Here is a 16,673-nt window from a genome sequence, read left to right as displayed (position 1 = left end):
ACAATAGACTTTTCAAAAATTTCTGTTTCATATTTCTGGGGAAGCATTATCCTGAGAAACTAAAGACTTCTCTTTGAGTAATATTCAGAACTTTGTGTTTCATCTTTTGAGGAAGCATTATCCTGGGAAACTGAAAGCTTTTTCTTTGGGGACTTTTCTAAATTTTGTGTTTCATTTTTTTTGGGTAGTATTCTCCTGGGAAAATGAAGACTTTTTCTTTGGGAAACCTTTTTCCCTGGGCTAACATCAGAATTGTGCCAAAAGTTTAATATTTTACAGTGGCAAAGCTTAGTCCATTTTGATGTGGTTTTTTTGGCCTTGTCACTGGATTGTATGTTCTTAAAGAGTCGCTTCTTGATACGAAAACTAGGGATTTTAATAAAAGTATGCTTCAGCTGTAAACCAGTCATTGAGGACTTCACATAAGCTGTTTTCATTTTCTTGATCGTGATGGAGGCTAAACCCTGTATAGACTCCACAGGGTCATCCTTTAGATCTTGAAGGGCTGAAATCAAAAGAAAAGGGAAGAGGAGGTCTCAGACTTTTGTTCTCTGAAGAACTATCTTCCAGAACCCTGCCAATCCTTCTTCTACTGCTCTTATATTATTACTCCGTAACATTTATTTGTTTGTTTGTTTATTCATTTGTTTGTTTGTTTGTCTATTTGTCTATTTATTTATTTGTTTGTTTGTTTAGAAACCCTTACCTTCCGACTTGGAGTCAATACTGTGTATTGGCCCCAAGGCAGAAGAGTGGTAAGGGTAGTCAATGGGGGTCAAGTGACTTGCCCAGGGTCACACAGCTGGGAAGTGTCTGAGGTCATATTTGAACCTAAGACCTCCCCTCTCTAGGCCTGGCTCTCAATCCACTGAGCTGCCCAGCTGCCCCCCTCCATAACATTGAAATGCAAAGTCTTTGAGGAAAAGATGAAAGGAACAAGAATAAAATGAAAAGAAAGTCTGCATAGCTGTGTTTATCACCTGCATATGAACACAAAGGGGGAATAGCCTTAAAGGGAATGTCTTTTCCCACAAAATATTGTCTCTCTCAAATTTCCCTATTGTGTCCACAACCTTCTCAGTCACCCAGAAGTCGCATCTTTTTATCTTCCACTCATCTTTTGTCCCACACATCCAATTCATTGCCAAATCTTGCCATTTCTACCTTCACCAAGTCTCTAAATTTTTGTCTACTTCTCTCTACTCACATAGCCACCAAGTTCAGGCCTTCAGCCTCTCTTGTCTGGACTAATGAAATAGCCTTCTAAAATCTTTGCCTTAAATCTTTACCCCCTCTAACCCACTTTTCACTTCCATGCCAAAGTGATTTTTCTAGAACCTTTGTCTGAACATGTCACATTCTCCCAACTCAAACTCTAGTAGTTCCAATATCTCCAGGATTAAATATAGTCTTCTATCTGCCTTTTTTTTTGTTTTAAACCTTTACCTTCTGTCTTGGAATTGATGCTAAGTATCAGTTCCAAGGCAGAGGACCAGTCAGGGCTAGGCAATTGGGGTTAAATGACTTACACAGTATCACATAGCTCAGAAATGTCTGAGGCCAAATTAAAAACCAGTCCCATCTCCAGGCCTGGCTCTTTATCCACTGCCCCTTCTGTTTGCCATTTAAAGCTCTTTATAACCTGGCCTCTTCTTATCTTTCCAGATTTTTTATATTTTATGCCCCTTCCTGCACTCTACATTGTAACTACATGGGTCTATTCCACACAAATGACCCTTCATCTCTCATCTTTTTGATTTTACATTGGCTATCCCCCACATATCTGGAATGCTTTTTCCATTTTCACCTCTGCCTTTTAGCTCCTCTGACTTCCTTCAGGTCTCATCTAAAACCTACCTTTTGTAGGAGGTCTTTGCTGGTACCCCCAGCTGTAAGTGGTTTTCCCCATTTTGATTACCTTTCATCTATTCTCTATCTTGTGTGTATCTATGGATTTATGGATTATCTTCTGAGAAATGAGGACTGCTTTGCCCTTTCTTTGGACATCCGGCACTTACTACAGTATATTAATTCTAAGCAGAGGACTTTCCACTACTTTGAATCACCTCTCTTCTGAGATACTTTATTATTATGTTATTATGGCACTGTTCTCTCGTATCTCTTTTCCCTATCTAATAACTCAGCCTCTGTCTCTTTCAAAGTTTCATCTTCCTTCTCTCACTTCCTAAAGTGTGAATATCTTCAAGGCTCTTTTCAGGCCCTTTTCTTCTTTTAACACTTTTTCACTTGGTGATTTCATCTGCTTCTATAAATTCAATTAACACATCTGTATAGATGATGCCCAGATTTACATATGCAGACCTAATCTCATCTCTGAATTCTAGACTCACAATTCCCAACTGCCCACTAGACAGCTCCACCTGATCATCCTGGTGAAACTTTGAATTCAATGTGTGCAAAGATGAAAGCTTCCCCTGAAGCTTGTTCATCTTCAACTCCTCCATTTCTTTGATGGTACCATTATCTTCCCAGCCATCCAAATGGGAAATCTAAGTCACTTTCTCATTTTCCCTCTCTATTATCCCTTCTCCCTATCCAGTCCTATAAATTCTTGATACTGTAACATCTCTTGCATCCTTCTCTTTCTTTCCATTGTATATCCACTAATCTAGTTCAGATCCTTATTATCTGTTACCTAGAGTATTAAAATAGCTTTTTAACTCATCTCCCCACCTCATCTCAACTATTCCTCCCAGACAGCTTCCCCAATCTACCATTTTTCAAACAACTGCAAAGGCATAAGTATGAACATATTATTCTTGTCCTAAAACTTTCAATGGTCCCCTATTACCTCTAGGATATACTTAAAAAAAATAAATAGCCTGGCATTTCAGGCCCTTCACTATCAAGCTACCTTTACAGCAATTGCTCTATATTCATCATGAGGTAGACACTTAAAGACAAAAGTTTTAAAAAATGAAAATATATCCTATTATAGTACTTTAAAATTTCCAAAGCAATTTCTTTACAACAATGTTGTGAAGAAGGCAGTACCAATTATTATTATTTCCAGTTTACAGACAAGAAAATGAGATTAAGTGACTTGCTCATGATCACCCAGCCAGGAAATGCCCAAATGAGAATGTGAACCCAGGTCTCCTCACTCCAGTTCCAGCATTCTTCCCCATACCTCACTTTCATGATTCCGTCCTTGTCCTTGAATCAATGTGGTTTTCAAAGGAAGATGAGATAAATGTAACCAAAAGAGTTAAGAACTATTTTAAGTTAGGCTGTGTATTATAAAGTACCAAAATATATAACATATACAAAAAGTTCTGCAGGATTTCCAAGAAAAGAGAAGTCAGTATAATTTAAAAAGGCTTCACAGAGTGGAAAGAATCTGAAAGGGCTTCCCGGAGGAGGCCAAAACTGATGGGAGCTTTTATAGGGAGATAAAAATTCTGAAAGGCAGAGATGAGGAGGGAATGCATTTCAGACACAGGATACAGCCTTGGCAGAAAGATAGGGATAGAAAACATCATGCTGAGTTCAGGAATAGTTTGGTCTGACTCCATAGTGCTTAGAGTACAAGTTCTGTCAGTTCTACCTTTACAACACAGGTGTGAGGTTTGCCCCCAGAAGAACCAGAGAAAGCACAAGAGCCACGGCAGCCCTCCCTCCTTCTCCTCCATCAATCAATCAAGCAATAAATAGTTATGTGCCAGGCACTGTACTAAGCCCTGGAGATATAAAAAGAGGCAAAAGGCAATGCCTACCCTCAAGGAGCTTGCAATTTAATAAGTGAGACAACTTATAAAGAAATATATACAAAAAAGAAGAAGAAGGACTGACAAGGTAGCAGGGGACTAGGTAATGAAGGGCTTTGAACACCAAGCACCAATGAACTCCATCACTGAGGCAGGGAGATACTAGATGGAGGATAGCAGAATTTCACTACCCCAGCCATTGGAAGTTGTCATCTATCTTTAGGAACATAGTGTGAGGTTTGAGGATTTAAGCAGTGGTGTCAAAATCAAATAGAAACAGAGGGGCCACTAATCTGTACACAAAAATCTCTATCCTATTGGCTTCATTTTAAAATATAATTTTTCTATGTCTTATTGTATGTATATTTTGATAAATATCTCCCAATTATTTTAATCTTAGAACTTGGGAGGATTATGAGCCCAATGAAGCCCCGGTGGGTGAGTTCAACACCTCTGCTTTAAATGTTCATATATATACCTCTTTTCTCCTCTGACACTGCTACCAGGCCAGGATAGGCCCTGATTATATCATGCCTGGACTTCCGCCATAGCTTGCTGGCTGCTTTCTCTGTCTAAAGGTTCTCTTCACTTTAGTTTGTCCACTACTCAAATTCATCTTCTGAAAGGATAGGTCTAGCCATTTCTCCCCACTTTCCATAGACTCCAGTTATTCCCTCCTACTTTGAGGATCAAATAGAAAATCCTTTGGCTTTTAATGGCCTTTATAACCTGGCCTTCCCTCTATTTCCAGTCTTCTTATATCCCTATCTTTACTCTGTGTTCCAGTAACACTGGCCTCTCTGTGGTTCCTGGCACAAGACAAATCAGCTCCTGACTCTGGGCATTTTCCCTACCTGTCCTCCATGCTTTGAATTCTCTGACCTCACAGCTCTGTATCCTAATTTGTTGTGAGGATTATTTAGGTATTAGTTTATATATAGTTAATGTGGACCTAGCAGGAAGGGCTGGAGAATTCCAAGATGGAATGAAGAAGCAGGAAGTGTGCTTCTTGCTCACTGAGAGAGAGACTCCATGGTGATTGGAGCAAGCAGCAACTGACAACTAGGAGACATCAGATTTACCAGTGATCCTGTGAAAAGACCGTCACCTACTTGTGGGAGATTTTGGTAGAGACTGCTAAATCCCAACCTGAGTTGCAGGTCAACTTGGGCTGGGTCAGCTCCCAGAATCTACCCACCTGGAAGAGTACAGCTGGTGAACCAGGAGGGGAAAACTCATCACTGGAGTGAGGCTGAACACTACTGTTGTGAGGATACTCACTCCTGTCCTGCTTTTCCCTGGGCCCTGTTTTGCTTAGGTCTTAATTTAGTGTAGTCAAGTCCTTCCCCTGTCCCTATGGTTTGCCCTTAGCTTGTAAGTGTAGAATCCCAATTCCCATCCTTTATCTTGTAGTCCCTGATTAAAAACTGTTATAAACCTTTGCCATTTGCCTGCTAGTTCCATAGGTCCTTGCCTAGGTGGGCTGAGTGACTGTTGGAGCCTAACTGCCATTTCCAGCAACTATAACTTCCTAGTAGTTAAACTTGGTCTCCCTACCTTGTTGGGTCCTGTTCATCTGTCATTCCTGTCTCTCTCACCCAGTGTGAACCCACAAAAAGTAATAGTTAACGTCCCTGATAACCCTCCATTACAAATTTCCCTGGCTTCCTTTCAAGTCTCAGTCAAACTCCACCTTCCATAAGAAACCTTCATAAGGTCTTCCTCATCTTAGTTTATTTCCTTTTGAAATTGTCTCCAATTTTTCCTGCATATATCTGTTTGTGTGATATTTCCTTCATTAGACTGGGAGATCCTAGTGAGTAGAGACCATTTTTTGCCTTTCTTTGTATCTTTTCTGCTTAGCATAGTCCTGGGTAAATAGTAAGCACTTAATACATGTGTTTTGACTTGACTAACACTCTGTAGTAAGATGAAATGGAAAAAGCCATAACATGGGAGTCATAAGATTTGGATTTTTAGTTCTAGCTGTTCTGCTTACTAGCTTGCCAACATCTTTGGACATCAGCTCTTTTCATCTATAAAATGACAGAATTAAACAGGAACTGGACTAGAAAATTCCTAGAATCCCTTTTCAGCTCCAGAATTATTTGATTTTCCTGGAGAGAGACCTAGAAGAAAAATTCAAATTTCTTGAAATAACAATTTGCATCTAATTCTCATCAATTAGTCAACGGTATTTATGGAGCCGCCATGCTTTGCCAAGTCTTTTATAAATACTGCTATGAGAAAACATTTAAAACATTTCCTTGAGTCCTTTTTTTTTTTTTTAATCTCCCTTTATATCCTGGAAGAAAACATGATGTAGTGGAAAGAGTGCTCAACTGGAACCTAGCTTCAAATCTTTGCAGTGACACTCTGTGTGACTTCTGACCAGTCAGGTTACCTGTCTTAGTATCAGTTTCCTCATCTGTAAAATGGGGCTAATAGAGCTTGCCTCTTTCTCACAGAGGTGTGGTGAGGAAAACACTTCATAAACTTTAAACTGATATAAAAATGTGAGTCGTTACTCTGACAAATTGTAGATGATCTCTATTCCGCCCAGCCCTCAGGCTAATAATTCTAAATTATTTTGGCATGTCTTACTATCCAGCAACAGCTGTACATCTTCTTCATACAGATGGTTCATGTTTAACTTCATAACAGTGTGTCCTAAAAATAAAGTAAAAGCAAACTAAAATTAGTCCCATACTTGTCCAGCCATCTGTCCCCTCCCTTACAGCCCTACAGAAAGTTCAATAAAACCATGGTAGGGCACCAGCAAAGAAGGTGCCCAAAAGATGTCAGAAATCAAGATTTTGGTGATCTAACTTAAAGAACTTTCTTGCTCTTCACAATTCCCTAAGGAACAATTATGACCTAAGACATTGAGATTCATGGGTATTCATTCGCAGGATGAATGTTTAGAAATAGAAGGGACCATAAAGATCAGCTGGTTCAATGTTTCTTGAAAAGTGAAGAAATTTAGCTAGATGAACTCTAAGATCCCTTCTATAGTGCTATAATCCTTATTTTACAGATGAGATAGTCACACAAGCCATTTAATGGCTTCACTCCTACCCAAGTTGTCCAGTCTCCCATCCAGTGCTCTTCCAGATAAAGAATTCTTTTTCCTTCCTTTTCTACCAGGAAGAGACTAGAAGGTTTTATTGGATCAGATCCAAAGAACCCAATCTTTCCTTCTTTGATTCAACTCTCACCCTCCCCAAAGCAAAGCAATTAAGAAGAGCCTTGGTCAAGTTTTCCTGGAAATAGGAAAACTTTTTTTTTTTTTTACATTGACATAAACTGAGACAAACCCAGGAAAAGATGAGGTCAGCCAAGCCCAGCTCTGTTTTATTCATTTTGTATAAGGAAGCAGGATAAAGAAAAGGAGAATGGAAGAGAGGAATTCTGGAAAGGGGAGTCCAAGAAAGGAATCTGACTTTACCTATAAATGTAATCGCTGCAGCCCTAAGGGTCGGCCGTGGGCTCTGCAGAAATTCAAAGCTCTGGAACAGCATCTTTCCCACCAATAAACTGTGGCTGGTGCCAACCTGTGGAAGCAGCAAGGGATGACTGGCTGTGATTGAGGAGGGAAGCTGCTGCCTTTCAGAACTTCTCTGGGACCACAGTCTTTCCTCCTTTTTTTCCAACCAACATGAGAACCCACCTGCTTATTTTTCATTCCTCACTTACTACTCATGCCTTTAAGCCCATGCTCACACATACTTCAATACCAAGGCTAACTTAGTAGAAAGTACAGTAGCAGCTCTTAGCTCCATCTAAATAATTAAGCTCATTTCTTCAAGTTTTGATTACTGGTGGATTTACTCCAACCCATTTACCTGTATTCATGATCTCTGTGATCTAAATGCTTCCCTAAACCTTGCCTGCACATGATTTTTATTCTGTTTCCCAGATTACTAATAGTTGCCTGTTCTTCCAGACATTCATTAATACCTAAATTCCTCTTTTCTTGTATGCTCTTAACTTCTGGCAAATGTAAATCCCTAAACCCCTAGTTTAGTGACTTCTAGTTAGCTCCAGATTCTCTGGCTACCATTCCCTGAATGGCTACCTATAAACCTAATATAACACTGTTTGGCTTCGATAATCAGGGTTTAGGAGCTGGAGAAGCTTAAGAGTAAACACTGAGTTTCTCCAAACCCAACATTTATGGATGATGGAGGAGAGGGAATTAAGACACAGAGGACTGGAAGAAAAGACTGGGACTTTGAAAAGTAGAGAACTAAATGAAATAGTGCTTTTTGGGTTTTTTTATTCCCCATATGCCTTCTCTCTCCTTCCCTCTCCTGCCTCAGTGTCTCTCAGAGCTCCCTCTGCCGGTACTGTAGTTATGAGTCTTCAGAGACTGTTTTCACTCACCAGGTATTTGCATGTTTCTTCCAATATCCTGACATGGTCAATTAGGATGAGGTTTTGGAATGCTGGCTTGAGGGACATCCAGCCAAACCCTTGGGCCCACTCCGTCAAAGCCATTCCGCAGACCTAAGAGATAGAAAGAGGAGAATCCCAGGACGTTCCAAAGGAATTACTCTGGCTCAAGTCCATCCAACCCATATTTCTTCAATACCATAGATAGGGGATCAGAGAGCCACACAAAAAGGGGTGGCAGAGCAGGAGTTAGCAGGGGGTTGAATACAAAGAACTTTCTCCGAGGCTCTGGGCACTGGGGTGAAGCTGGATGGGATGAGGATGGCGCCCCAGATAAAGGGATGAGCTTCGTGGCCAAGCCAAGGACAGGGAAAGAAGGAGAAAAGTGGTCTGAGGTCCAAAAGAGGAAAAGCTCGTTCTCACCTTGGCCACTTCCATGTTAGCATCTTGAATGCTGATCAGTAGTGGGACCAGGAAATTGTAAAGCTCCTTGCGGGTTTTAGAGCGTGGCCTGAACTTGAAGATTTGATGGAGCATGTGGCCCAGGGCAGAGGTGGCTGAAATCCGGACCTGGTCCCTCTCCTGCAATAAGTAGCAGAATGGAAATGTCCCGGGGAGAGTTCCCTAGGGCTCTGCCCAGATTAAAAAAAAACTCCCACAGCGTTCTTACACGGTTTTCTACCTCTTAAAAATAGCCTGGCCCCTGTCATATGTATATAATGCAAATACTGAACATTACCCATATTTTCAATGTTTCTTTGGCTAATTGTGCAGTTGCTTAAAGCATAGGGCACGTGGCTTCAGTTCCCCTAGGTCTATTAGCTACAAATTATTCCTTTAACCCTGCCTAGCTAATTAGCCATAAGCAGGCCCATTCTCACAAAGGGTCAGAGTAAATCAGTATATGAATGGACTAAGCCCTCTGTGACTGGAAAGACTCTTTGAAGGTCTTGATGAATGACACATGTAAAACCCAGTGGAATTGCTTGTTGGCTACAGGAGTGGGGGAGGGAGGAGGGGAGGGAAAAAATGTGAATCATGTAGCCATGGAAAAATAGTCTAAATTAATGAATTAATTAAAAAATTTCAAATAATAATAAAAAAAAGAAAGACTATTTGAAGTGTATGTTCTGCTGTCTTGGTGGGTCAGTAACAAGCTCTTCATTTGGTAGCAAAGTTGGCATTCTCTATTTTACTCTGCATAGTGCCATCAATATGTTTCTCTTACACGTGGTCTTAGGAATTATTAGAGGGGCTCTTGGGGCCTCTCCTAGCTCAAGTGCCTAAAAAAATGTGGAGCATATTTATTATTAGCTTAAAACTTTTACTTGTCTTAAGGTTGATGGTTAACAAATACATGTTTTATTATCCCATTCTATAGAGAAGGAAATACAAAGAGTTCACATAGCTAATAGGGGATTAAACCAGGAATTTTTACCCTGAACTCCAGCAGCGGCTCCATTAGTCACTAACTGATGAGCCCAGTGTTCTCAACCTCAATATACATGTTTGTTTTAAGCTTATAATTGCAATCTAATTGTACTAATCTTTAAATTTTTCATTTATTTATTTATTTTTGAAAGATTTTTTTTTTCCATGTTTACATGTTTCATTTTCTTTCCTTCCCCTCTTCTCTTCCCACTCCCAGAGCCAACAAGCAATTCCATTGGGTTGTACTACTAATTTAATTGTTCTATTGTCCAAATTTTTATTTCGTTTCACAAAGATCTGTTCATTCTATAACATTTTTCTTCTGAGCAAAGAAATGAAGGATTTCATGATCTGATTGAGGAGACGGAAAGCTTCCTGAAACGTTAGGAGTGTGGGGAAGCCTCCTATGAGTTCCTAGATAGCGAGTGTTGAAAGAGAATTTCTCTCTCCATTATGTTGCTTTGCTAGCATCATCTCTCGGTGACCTGGAGGTCAAAAACCACTGAGAAATTCAGGTATAGATCAGCCCTCAGAGAAAAGAAATTAAAGAACCAACCAACAAGATGGGAAACTGATTCCACAGGCACTGCCCTCCTGGGTGATGCCAGGCAAATTAAGAAACTATGGTTGGTTCCTGAGATGTGATGTGTGAGAGCTACTGGGTAGAGAAAACTACTTATAAGTGAGTGAGCGGTGGTCTTAGGGGTCTTCTGGCTGGAGCCTTGAGGCTGGATGAACTCTTGTCGGAGGTGAGCTTCAATCCATCATGGCAGCCAATAGAGTAGAAAGCTAAGTACCTTTCTACCTCTTCCCTACCTTTCACTCTCTTTACTACTGCTACCTTGATTTAATCAAGTTATAAAGCTACTAGCAGTCTCTTAATTTTAATTATTACATAAGGTTTATCAGTGATGTAGTATTTTTTAAGTCTCTCAGTAAAGAACACTAAAAAAACTTAATAATAATAGTAATGATAATAGCCAGCATTTAAGGTTTAAGGCTTGCAAAGCTCTGTACATGTTATCTTGTTTGATCTACACAAGAACTCTGTGAGATTTTATTTTAATCCCCATTTTATGGATGAAGAAATTAAAATTGGAAGAGATTAATGACTTGCCCAGGGCCACAAAGCAACTGAAGGAGATTTTTAATTTAGGTCTTCCTTACTCCAAGTACAGCATTCTTAATCCACTGACACAACCTAACTGCCTCTTTAATTAAAAAAAAAAACCAACACAATCAAACAAATTTAAGAAATAGTTTTTGATTATTCTTTTTAGGGCCAAAATTGTAGAAATATGGCAGGGTTATTTAGGTAGGCCTAGAAAATTCTGAATTGGGGATTTGAGGATTCTTCCCCATTCCCCATCCTTTAGGTTGTTGTTCAGTCATTTTCAGTGGTGTCTGACTCTTTGTGACCTCGTCTGGGTTTTTAGCAAAGATATTGGAGTAGTTTACCATTTCCTTCTCTAACTCGTTTTACAGATGAGGAAATTGAGGCAAACAAGATTATGTGATTTGCCTAGGCTCATGTAGTAAGTAAGAGTGTATTTGAACTCAGTTTTTCCCAACTCCAGGGATGGCATTCTATTCACTGTGCCACGTCACTGTCTTGCTCCCCACCCTAGAAGCCTTGAAATTCTCTGAGCTAGGAAAAAACCCCAAGAGATCATCTAGTCCACCCTCTCAATTTAAAGGTAAGAAAACCAAGGCCCAAAGGGATGAAATGATCTACCCAAGGCCATTCTTGCAGGTAGTCTTTCCTTTGAACTGATACCTCCCTCTTCCCTTCAGTGCCCTCATGACATCCTTATCATAACTCCATGCTTCCCTCCATATGGAGCAGAGTTGTAGAACTGAAGGGCAGAGCCAGATCACACCAAGTTGCCCTTACAGGAGATGATTTCCCAGGATCAGGACTTCTATTCCCAAACTGAATTAGCCCTAGGGATAATAAATCAGGAAATAGCCTCCTCCTTAGTCATCTCCTCACCCCTACCCCCTTAACACTCACGTGCATGATGGAGTAGGAAAAACCACATGCTTTGGAATCAGAAGACCTGAATTCAAAGCTAGCCTCTGCCACTAACTCTGGGCTAAATCACTTAATTTCTCTAATCCTGAAGTTTCCCCCTTTGTAAAACAAGCAGATGACCTCTGGGTCATTTCCAGCACTAATTCTATGAAATAAGAAGCTTCAAATGTATATTGTTTGCATACATGTATATCAGAGACATTGGAGGCAAGGGTACTGGGGCATATTCTGCCCATTTCTTCTGGGTCCAGATTTCCCTTCTGTTGCTCACCAGCCTTTCCAGACTAGCCTCCATAGCCCTTGGTCTCCATCTTCAATTCTTTGGTTACCATGGCCTGAATCCTGATCCAGAAGCCCCATTCAGTTCCCAGAGCTAATCTCTAGTGCCTAGTCCCCCAGTGCTCCTGACCTTGGCTGGGGACTCAGGATCTTATTTAAATTATCCTTCCCTCACTCACAAAGAGGGCTCAGAACTCCCTTAATGGAGATTCCTATGATTCTGTAGAAGTACAGGAAGATGTGACTCCTGATTAGATTTAAGATTTCTGAAAGAGAAGTAGAAGAGAAAGAGGGAGCAAGAAAGAAGACATGGCATGGCTTTTGACTGGTGGACAAGAAGCCTCTATAAGCCAAAGGCATGTGGGGGGAGATGGTACCTCAAAATGTACTTTGATTCCTAGTGCCTCTATCCCCAGAGATTGTTAAGACTGGATTACTTGGGTGAACTTTCAGGTTTTGTGACCAACAATATAGAAGACAAGACATTTGTTCTGTTCCTCATGATCTCACAAACCTCTACAAAATAGGGGCTATGCACAAAATATAAAAAAATGTCAGTTATCTCAGCAGTCTAGGACACCAAGAACCCCACCAAGAGAACTATTTCATGAACTAACAACAGAGAAGGCAATTCCCTACCACTTCCTCAACATCCCATTATGCTTTAGCATCAGAGTTCTGCATGCCTATCCATGGGCTTGCAACAGAAGGCAACTCTACTCTCACTACCACTACTCTCACCAAAATGCATCAAGTCACAGGACAGAAGCTCACTTAGGCTGGAACAATAGTGATCTGTGCTACAACAGAGCTCAGTCAGAGAACTGAGGAATAGAGGAAATAAAGGAAAAATAGAGGGAAACTGAGGCATGACATGTATGTGGCTGTGTGTCACTCACTAAATTTGAGTAAAAGATCCTAGCATCCGGTCAGAGTTAGTTCTATTCCCCCAGAAGTCACTTGAGGAAGAAACTGAGGCCTGTAAAATGTGAACTTCTCAACATAACAGGTTTTGAGATGGTTTTGAGGTCCAGTTCCCAGGGAAACAACCTCAAAAGGGAAGAAGTCAGAAAGTGAGCAATAAGGGAAAATTTTTCAGTGTTAAAATTATCAATAATATCAGGAAGATAAAAACTCAATTAAAGACCTTGAGCATAAGACAAACCAATATGGAATATATTAATAGCAGAAAGGACTATGGCCTCCAAATAAGCCGAAAGAGTCCTGATATCTATGAATAAATATTGCAAGACAAAAGGAAATGAATCAATACACAGTGAGACTGAGAACCTTGTGAACTCCAAAGAGAGCCTAGAACCACATCAGGATGTTTCTGAAATAAGAATTGTGAAAGCAAGAAACACTGCAAAAATAATTGGTAGAGGGGCAGCTGGGTAGCTCAGTGGAGTGAGAGCCAGGCCTAGAGACAGGAGGTCCTAGGTTCAAATCCGGCCTCAGACACTTCCCAGCTGTGTGACCCTGGGCAAGTCACTTGACCCCCATTGCCTACCCTTACCAATCTTCCACCAAGGAACTAATACACAGAAGTTAAGGGTTTAAAAAAAATAAATAATTGGTAGAAAAAATCAATCTTGAGTGGCAAGAGAAAAAAAATAATAATTGGTTTGGAATGCAAATACAGAAACTATGACCTGCAGGGGAGAGAAGAGGGGAGAGAGAGAGCACGAATCATGTAACCATGGAACAATATTTTTAAAATAATTAATTAATTAAAAAAGAATGTATGACCTCCACATAAACCAAACATATTCATCTGAATATAGTACATGCAGAGACAATTTGAGGTCTCCTAAAAGAGCATGATGAATCGAAAAAACCTGAATGCCATAATGCAAAAAAAAAGTAACAAAAGAAAATTGCCTAGAATTTCTGAACATAGAAATTAAAGTGCCAATTGAAAAATTAACTCCAGAAAAAAGCTATATGCTGCAAAATCCAAGGCACTTGGTGATTAAATATAACAATTCCACTGAGAATAAATTCTGCAAGTGACCAGGACAAATACCTTCAAATGTAAAGAAAGGGAAATTTGAATAATACAAGACTATTATTTATCCACCAGAAACCAGAGGTGGGAATGTACTAATGTGTCTCAAAGAGCAAAGGAACTCAAGATGCAATTGAAGGTTCCTTTACATTTGAGCCTCACTATTAAATGAAAAAAGATGGACCTCATATTTAGCAAATGTCAAAGATGGCAAAAGATAATAATAGTCAATGTTAAAAGGATTTGGGAGGTTCCGGGTTAAGATGGCGGCAGAGTAAGAAGCAGCTCTTAACCTCTCCTGACCAAAACACACAAAACTCCTCAAGGGGACATAAAAACAAGTCCAGACAAACGGAGGAACCCCACAACAGGGCACAGCGTGGAAGGTACGTGGAATCGAGACATTTCTAGGCTATAAAGGGCTCTCACTAAATCGCGGGCTGAGCAACCGCCCCACCCCCACCCCCTCCACACACAAGATCTAGAGCTCTGAAGCCAGCTAAAAAGAAATAGAGCAAGTTTGGGGCACCCATCGAGTCATTGGCAGCTCCGGGACCTGTTCCTGAGAGCAGCAAGATTTAAGACCCCAGTAAGCCAGAGAACGCAAGAGAAATCTGAGTGCCGGAGCAGAGACCGGACGCTGGGCGCAGAGCGCAGGCTGAGCAGAGTACAGGCACGGGTGGAGGCGGGGGTGGAGGCAGACACAGCCAGGAACTAAAGCTCTGAAAACCTGAGTGGGGAACCAGTGCACACGGGTATACGACTGTGGAAGCAGCGCCCTGAGACTTGTAAAGGAACCTCCTGCAGAGGATCAAGCAAGGGGATCCACCAGGGGGCTTGACCTCGGAGAGACACTGAGCGCGAGGATAAACCTGAGAAGCTGCTGGGCTAATGATGGCTGCCCAGACTCAGGAAATTCAGAAGAGAAAGAATAACAAGAAAAAGAAGCCTTTAACACTGGACAACTTTTACACAGAGAAAATCCAGACAACCGAGCAAACAGAGGAGGAGAACAAACAAGCATCCGAACCCTCCTCAAATAAGGAAAACTCCTCACAAGCTATGTAAGAGTTCAAAACTGAGATTTTGAGGAAAATGGAAGAGATCTGGCAAGAAAATAACTGTTTAAAAGGTAAAATCTTGCAATTGAACACCAGAAATGACCAGATTGAAAAGGAATACCAGAAGATTATGGCCGAAAACCAGAAGATTATGGCCGAAAACAAGAAGATCATGGCCGAAAACCAGAAGATTACGGCCGAAAACCGAGAGATTATAGCGGAAAATCAATCCCTAAAGGCTAGAATTGAGCAATTGGAAGGCAATGATCTCTCAAGACAACAAGAACAAATAAAACAAAGTCAAAAGACTGAAAAAATAGAAGGAAACATGAAATATCTCAATGAGAGAGTGACAGACCAAGAAAACCGGTCTAGAAGAGACAATTTGAGAATAATTGGTCTTCCAGAAAAACCAGAAATTAATAGAAACCTGGACTCCGTACTAAAAGAAATTATTCAGCAAAATTGCCCTGAAGTCCTACAACAAGAGGGCAATATAGACATCGAAAGGATTCATAGAACACCCACTGCATTCGACCCAGAGAAGAAATCGGTTAGAAATATTATTGCCAAATTCAAAAGCTTTCAAGCAAAAGAAAAAATCTTACAAGAAGCCAGAAAGAGACAATTCAAATATCAAGGAGCACCAATCAGGATCACACAGGATCTGGCAGCCTCCACACTAAAAGACCGTAAGGCTTGGAATACAATATTCAGAAAGGCAAGAGAGCTGGGCCTGCAACCACGGATCAACTACCCATCAAAACTGACTATATATTTCCAGGGGAAAGTATGGGCATTCAACAAAATTGAAGAATTCCAGGTATTTGCAAAGAAAAGACCAGGGCTGAATGGAAAGTTTGATATCGAACCACAAAAATCGAGAGAAACCTGAAAAGGTAAATAAGATACAGAGGGAAAAGAAAGAAAACTTATAATTTTTAAATTTGCCTTTTTAAGGGCCTCAGTGAGATCTAATTATCTGTATTCCTATGTAGAGAAATGTTATGTATAATTCTCTGTAGTGAACTCTATTCACTATTATAACATTCACTATTATAGTAATCAGAAGAATAATTCACAGGGTGAGGGTGGAACACTAAATAATCTAAGATGGTGTGGGGGATGGGAAAGAGGGGTTAAATAGCAGGGGACACCAAGAGAAACATGAGTGAATAAGAAAATAGAATATTCTATTACACACAAAGAGGGCTTGAGAGGGAGAGGGGACAAATACTATTAGAAGAAGGAGAGGAAGAGAGCATTAAGAGGTAATAATCAAACCTTACTCTTAGTGTAATCAACCCAGAGAGGGAAGAGTACCTTTATTATCCATTGGGATAAAAAACTCTATCTAACCCTACTGAGAAAGTCAGAAGGGATAAACCAAGGGGAGCAGGGGAGAGGGAAGGTCAAAAAAGGGAGGGGAGAAGGGGGAGGGAATTCATAAGGCCTTTAAAAACAAAAAGAGGGGGGAAAAATAAGGGAGGGGGTAGAAAGGGAAGTTAATCAAGGGAGGGGATAAGGGATAGGGTCTTAATAGCAAACCACTGGTTTTAAAGGAAATCGTTTAAGGAGAAGGGGTAGGAATGGGGGAGGATTTGAAAATGTCAGCAAATGCACAACTGACGATTATAACTCTGAATGTGAATGGGATGAACTCACTCATAAAACGGAAGCAAATAGCAGAGTGGATTAGAAACCAAAATCCCACCATATGTTGTCTACAAGAAACA

The sequence above is a fragment of the Gracilinanus agilis genome, chromosome 5 (genome assembly GCF_016433145.1).
Source record: "Gracilinanus agilis isolate LMUSP501 chromosome 5, AgileGrace, whole genome shotgun sequence".
NCBI classification, from domain to species: Eukaryota; Metazoa; Chordata; class Mammalia; order Didelphimorphia; family Didelphidae; genus Gracilinanus; species Gracilinanus agilis.
This window is presented reverse-complemented; position numbering follows the sequence as displayed.